Source organism: Cebus imitator, unplaced genomic scaffold (assembly GCF_001604975.1).
Source record: "Cebus imitator isolate Cc_AM_T3 unplaced genomic scaffold, Cebus_imitator-1.0 Scaffold28, whole genome shotgun sequence".
In the NCBI taxonomy this organism is placed as follows: domain Eukaryota; kingdom Metazoa; phylum Chordata; class Mammalia; order Primates; family Cebidae; genus Cebus; species Cebus imitator.
In genome coordinates, this window is record NW_016107343.1 from 9,593,080 (window position 1) to 9,600,267 (window position 7,188).

Below are 7,188 nucleotides of genomic sequence, written 5' to 3' on the forward strand. Positions count from 1 at the left end.
TTTTTTTGAGATTGAGTCTCACTCTGTGGCCCAGGCTGGAGGGCAGTGGTGTGATCATAGCTCACTGCAGCCTTGACCAGGCAGGTTTAAGAGATCCTCCCACTTCAGCCTCCTGAGTAGCTGGGACCACAGGTACATGCTACCCTGCCTGGCTAATTTTTATTTTTATTACTATTTGTAGAGACGAGATCTTGTAATGTTGCCCGGGCTGGTCTTGAACTCCTGGGTCCAAGAAATACTCCTACCTTGGCCTCCCAATGTGCTGGGATTATAGGCATGAGCCACGGCACCCAGCCCTTAGGTAGGTCTTGAACTCAGGTCTCTGGGCTACCAAACCAGGACCATCGTATGGGAGTGGCATGTGGGTGGTGTTTAGGTGTGCTTGGAAAAGCAATGGTGGAATAAAAACAGTTAAAAAATTCTCCAAACACCATACTCTGTGTCCTGACCCCCTTCAAGCCCTGACCTCATCATCCTCAGGAATTCCTCTGACTGTATTTTTCTAAAACATTTTAAGAGACTGCAGACAGCATGGCTCAGGGTCTGTTGAGATAGTCCGCTGAGTAGATATTTGGACACAACCCTCTGGTTATGGTTGATCCTTCCCCTGGTACAATGTTGCCATGGTCAGAGTGCATTGCAAGCGAAGGGCTGTCTTGAACCTGCAGCCTCCAACCCTCTCATTTGCAGAAGCCCCACTGTCCCTAGAAAAAACAACTGCCCAGGGCTGCCCACTCTAGCACCTTGTTCTTATATGTCTTCCCTCGACAACAGTCCGTATGCTGAAATGGTCTTTCCCATCTACTTTCAGTACCCCTTCTTCCAGCTAAACTGGCCTGTTTTCAGTTTCAGTGCTGTCAGCTGCTCTCCGTGGTGACTGTCCGGGGTCTCACTCATTGGTCTATTTGAAGACACTTTCGTTAACATGGAGAATGCACATTTTGTGGCATTTCAGACTTGTTGGCTTAAACAACAGAAATTAATATTCTTACAGGTCTAGGTGCTAAAAGTTCAAGATCAAGGTGCTGTCAGGGTGTGGTTCTCCTGAGGCCTTTCTTCCTGGTGTGCAAACAGCGCCTTTTTGCTGTGTCTTTACGTGGCCTTTTCTCTGTGCATACACGTTCCTGGTGTCTGTCTTGTATCAGGACATGGGTCATATTGGACTAGGGCCCCACCCATATGACCTCATTTAACCTTAATCACCTCCTTAAAGGCTATATCTTCAAACACAGTTATACTGGGGATTAGGGCTTCAAGATATGAATTGGAGGGGGGCATAATTCAGTCCTTAACAGCACCATAGATGCTTTTTCTCTAATAAAGATATCTGCAGCCTTATCCCAGAGCAATAAGCCCCCATTGGCACTTCCACAACAAATGAGGGAGGTGTTTTGGACAGAGGCTTCAACTCCTGCACATCTGTTCGGCTGCCTACAAATAAAGCTAGATATGAACAACTAAAGATTTTTGTTCCAAGTCAACATGTGTTGGGTAAGTACAATAATACAATTTCCAGGATTATAACTTCTGAAGCAGCCCGGATGGCACTTTCAGTAGGTACAGGGGATTACCCAAGTAATGTGCCTGTATTTCTTGGGAGCCAGTTTCCTTTTGTTAGACAACTTCAGTTTCCATCTTAAATACTTAATTTTAGAAAGTAGGAAGAAGTATATGGATATCTATAAGTGTGTGTGTATATTGCGTGTCTTATGTATATATGGCAAAACTTTATTCTACCATGAACTTTGAGAATTTTCTAGAAAGCTAACAGACTAGATCAGGTGCTGGAGAAAAAGGTCATGCCAATTAGAGACTTACGTGTGGGCTGTGAGGCCATGTTACTGTGACATTGAGCCAGACACCTCTGTAAGGGACTGTTTAACATCAATAATATCTAACACTTAATGAACAATTGCTTCAGTCAATCCTCACTGTAATTCTCTATGGGGTGTTACATTCTCCCCATTTTAGAGAGAGAAAACTGAGGCATGGAGAAGTAACCTGCCTAAGGTCACAAAACTAGTCTGTGAGAAGATGCGCCTCTCTGATATCAAAATCTAGACATACTGGCATCTACTTGAAGAGACAAAGCACAAACATCAGAAATAAAGACCAGAGAGGTAATCTGTGTAGATGACTCAGTAAAGTCTTATTTAAAAGAACACGGGGTAATCATTGTGAGGATAAGTTGTTGGAGAAAGCCCTGTAAAAAAAGATATCACTGGAACCAAGCTTTGAAGTACAGGTAGAATTTAAAGAGAGACAGAGGTGGGGAAAAGAGTTCTACTTCAGAACTGGAAGTAGAAATGGCAAATTGAGTGCAGGAAAGAGAAAAAAAAAATGACACGCCTTTCTCTGAGGGTTTAGAAGCAAAGAATGAAAAGGGAGTGTGCACTCCTATTTGTTAAGATTGGCACTGGACTCAACTCAGCATGGGTAGGATTTAGAGCTGGTAAATTTTCACAGATGGCAATTCACCTGGATCCTGGAAGTAAACTCTTGGGTCAACTGGTAAGAATTTTTATATTGAAACTATATTAATTGTAAATAGCCACCAGCCTTTCTGTTTGCTGACAATAAGAATTAAGTGACAAGAAAGTGAAAGAGAAAATCAACTCTTGCATTTTGTACCTTTGCCCTCATTGGGGTGCAGATGGACTTGTAGGGAAGTTTTCTAATTTTCAGTGGAGCCACAGTCTGAGTGAAAGTGTGATTCGGACAGAAAACACTTTGTACACAATCAAATATCTTATGTTTTTATTGAAAACATGTTTAATATTGCCAGCTCAGACTTTGAGACTGCTTTTATATGTCTCAAATTACCTCGAAGTTATTTAATTCCCATTCACAAAATGAAAATGTGTATGAATATGACCTAAGAATTAATTATTTTCCAACAAATGTGTCCTCTTTCTTTATGGGTTTATGTGATCAACCATTTTAGTCACTTCACTGGAGCTATGTGGTCTGTTCCTATATGAGTCAGAGTTCTCCAGAGAAATAAACAATGGGAGATATGGATGGATGGATGGATAGATATAGATAGATAGAAATAGATAGACAAAGATAGACAGACAGATAGATAGAAGGTAGATAAATGAGGTAGATAGAAAATAGATTAGATCGATAGGAGGTGATAAATTAAAAAGAAGATAGATAAAGAGGAGATTTGTTTAGATATAGATAGACAGATAGATAAAAGATAGATAAATGAAGTAGATGGAAAATAGATTAGATAGAAGATGATACATTAGATAGAAGATAGATAGATAGATAGATAGATAGGAGATTTGTTGTAGGATTGGCTCACACAATTATGATGGGTGAGAAGTCCCACAATATTCTGTCTATAAGCGGAAGGACCAGAAGAGCTGATGACATAGGCCCTGGCATTCAAAGGCCTGAAAAACAGGATCTCTGATATCTGAGGGGAGGAGAAGATGGATGGTCCAGCGTAAGAAGAGTGAGAGAAAATCCACTCCTCCATCTTTTTGTTCCATTCTGGCATCTGATGGATTAGAGGATGCCCACCCACATTGGTTAGGGCAGATCCTCTTCACTCGGTGTACTGATTCAAAGGCTAATATTGTCTGGAAACGCCCTCACAGACACATCCAGAAATAATGTTTTACCCACTGCCTGGTCATCTCTTAGCCCAGTTAAGTTGAGATAAAATGGACTCTCACAGTCTCTAATCAAAGATGGCTTTTTATCTGCTTCAGGACCTTTGTCTCTGTCCTCTCTCTAGATTTCTCTTCTCTTGGGAGATGAAGTGATAGGAGACAGTGAAGAACTTAGATGAAAACTTTGGTCATATGGTAATTGTCACCCCCAAAAATCATTTCACAGAGGTAGTATCAGAAGCATTGGGCATGCCAGGAGAGGTGTCAGAGCCATGGCATTGGAAAGTGGTTTACTCACAGGCTGGCAAAAAAAATTACCAACAACTGTATAGGTTTGAAAAGGGGAAGTTTATAAGAAAGAATGAATGCTGCAGAAGAGTACAGCGGCGTGCCTCAGCTGTAGGACTGAGCCCTGCCTTGGAGTTTTCTTAGGGGTATTTATGGGCCTTAAAGTGGGAGCTTAAGGTTGTAAAATGAGTTTCTGCATGGCATTCCAGAGACGTATAGAAATTTTAGTCACTTATAAGTTTGTTCAGCAGCAGTGGCGGGGTAAGAAATCTGGAGTGAGTTGCTTGCTTTAGATAATAGGAAAGTCTAATTACTTCAACTTTTCCCTTGATGAGGAATTTTGCAAGAAGTTTTTGTCCTCAGGGCCTGTTCAGTGGTCACCAGGTGATTTTTTTTCTCCTTAGGGAGTTAAGTTGCTGTTGGTAGTGAGAGATCATTAGCATTATTGCATTAGATGTGGGGAGGATGGACAAGCTGGAAAGGAAAGCTGGATGGGAAGTTCTAAACATTCCAATCCCTAGGACAAATCTTCAAGGGCTGAGTAAGTGATGGGTAGGCTTTGTGATATTAGTAAGATAGCGTCATGAAAAACCAGCATGTCCTCAACCTGCTGCTATTAAAATTAACACCAAAACCCAAATTATACTAGCATCATCTCCAGCAGACATTTTCTGGGCGCCTCTCAATGTGCAAGGGAAGGGGAATATCAAGAAGGAGATCATAGTTCACTTTTGGTGGCTAGGCCCAACTCGTGAAAAGTTAACATACAAGAAGACATGGCAATGTAGAATAAGTCCTAAACAAATCACTCAGAGCCCTGTGGTGCTCCAAGTATTTTATGCATTAAAATCATCCATGAACTTGTGAAAGTACAGATCCTTGGGCTCTGATCCTGGAAATTCCTCCTGGGTCTTTGGATTTGGGTTTTTTGACAATCTGGAGAACTGTTGGTGAAGACAATAATGAGAAAGAGAGGGGAGGATTACTGTAGGCCGGGAGTCAGGGACACCCCCAGCACTAAGTACAGAAGTAGAAGAGCCAAGTTCATGGAGCTAAGCCTATTACTATGGGTAGACAATTGGGGTGGAGTGAGGAGGTGATATCAATGGGGTACATGCCTAGATGGTCTGTGGGTTATTTCCACCCTGTGAGAGCAGGAAGGTAAGAACAATTTGGTTCCTTCAAACAAGGGCTCTGATGGAGAAGGAGATGAGTTAAAGAGCCTAATGGCAGGTGGAGAAAAGTGGTTTCTGGATCTTCAGATGAGCAATCGGCTAATAAGGCCTCTCAGGAGAAAGAAAGAGCGGTGGGTGTGTTTGTGTTCCTTCCCTCTCCCTGTTTGCTCAGTAACGCGAACTGATTTCTAGCACAATGCAGGGTGCACTTTAAACAAAACACTAAGATCAGCCAATCCACTTACCTCCCCCAGAGGAGATCATTCACCCAGAGGAAGGCTGACAAATGATCGTGTAAAATATTATGCTTTTAAGAAGGTCCCTTATATCTCTCAGAGAGTCAATATAGTCCATTATGTCAGTTCCCATCCACTGGCTTCTTTCTCAGCTATTTATATTTCCATTTAATTGAAGATTAGGCAGAGCTCACCAAGGCCCAGAAAATTGAAGTTATCGGAGACTCGTTAGTTATCTTTTTTTAAGACCATCTATCTTTTTCATCCCACTCACTCGAGGCCCGGCGATTTGTCTGTTGCTTCTCACTTCCTTCTGGCCCCTTCCAGTGTGAGATCCTGCCTTGATCCAATGTTTCCACTTCTGTTCTTTTGACAGTATCTTTCCCTCCACTGACCTTCTTTCCTGTTTCTCTTTTTTGAAAGGGAGGGAGGTGGGGAGAGGACACAGGGACTGGAGGTGGGGAAAGAACTGGCCTGTTCTGCTTCTCCGGCACTCTTTCCTTCACTTTTCTCTCTTATACCGTCATGTTTACATTTTACACTCCACACACCCTTGCGGTTCTAATCTTCCTTAAACACCACTTCCAGAATCATAGGAGGGATGAGATAGATGAATATTGACACAGACATAAGCCAACAGTGTCTTGAAAGATAAAGTTGGACAATGAGAAGAGACTCTAGGGACAAAGGGGTGAAAAAGGAAGACAAAGACCAGTATAATAATAGAAATAATAATAACAATTACTATATATTAAACAACCGATATGCATCAGACAGTGTGATGGCATAAGTCACATAATCTTCCCAATGCTCCCTTGATTCTCTGTTGTGTTCTTATTTTTGAAATAAGTGTGATAAGACTCAAAAAGTTTAACCTTATTTCTCAAGGTTGTACTGCTGGGATAAAGGACAACCGGAATTCAAGCTCAGTCTGTCTTTCTCCTCCTCATCATGGAGAAGTAAGCAGGCAACTGATTTTAGATTTAAGCTCAAGATATATTTTTAAAAGAAAGTTCCCTCGATGCAAGTATTTGAAAGTGCAGATAATTTTATACGTCTCTTCCCTTGATACTTTAACAATACAAGTTTGAACTTCGTAAGTTCACTTATATGTCGATTTTTTTCAGTATAAATTATATCAAGTGTACTTGCCTCCCTGCCCTGCCTTCCACTTCCTCCACCTCCTCTACCTCTGCCCCTCTTGAGACAGCAAGACCAACCCCTCCTCTTCCTCTTCTTCCTCAGCCTACTCAGCATGAAATGATGAGGATAATAACCTTTATGATGACCCACCTTCACTTGGATCAATGATTAGTAAGTACATTTTTTCTTCCCTATGATTTTCTTAATAACAGTTTTCCTTAGCTTACTTTATTGTAAGAATACAGTATATAATACATATACAAAACATGTGTTAATCGACTATGTGATAAGTAAGGCTTCCAATCAGCAGTAGGGTATTAGTAGTTGAGTTCTGGGGGAGTCAAAAGTGACATGTTGGATTTTCCACTGAGCATTAGTGTTAGTGAGCAACACTAATTCCCTTATTGTTCAAGGGTCAACTCTACTCAAACATACACACATGCACCAATCCACAAATCAAGTGTAAGTTATTTGGTTTGGTGATATTATTTCACCTTGTCTTACAATCTTTAGAGTTGGGAGGGACCACAGGATTCTTCAAGTCCAGTGGCAGGAATCTCTGTACGGTTTCTACCTATACTTAAGTATTTTCAGAGAAAGGGGAACTCCTCACCACAAAGGCAGTCTGGTTCATTGTTGTATAGCTCAGATGTTTATATAATTATTTCTTCTAGGATGCTGTGAGGATTATCTCAGAGTTATCCACTATTTTTGCCCTCTGAA

At 41.3% G+C, this 7,188-nt stretch overlaps 1 long non-coding RNA gene across 1 annotated transcript in view; it reads left to right on the forward strand.

Annotated features, from left to right (window-relative positions):
* The window catches only part of LOC108300672, an 8,913-nt gene extending 2,277 nt beyond the window's left edge, over positions 1-6,636 (forward strand). Inside the window, exon 3 of the long non-coding RNA XR_001823531.2 lies at positions 6,568-6,636. This is a non-coding gene — a long non-coding RNA (uncharacterized LOC108300672). The remainder of the gene's footprint in view (positions 1-6,567) is intronic.
* The last annotated feature ends 552 nt before the right edge of the window (positions 6,637-7,188 follow it).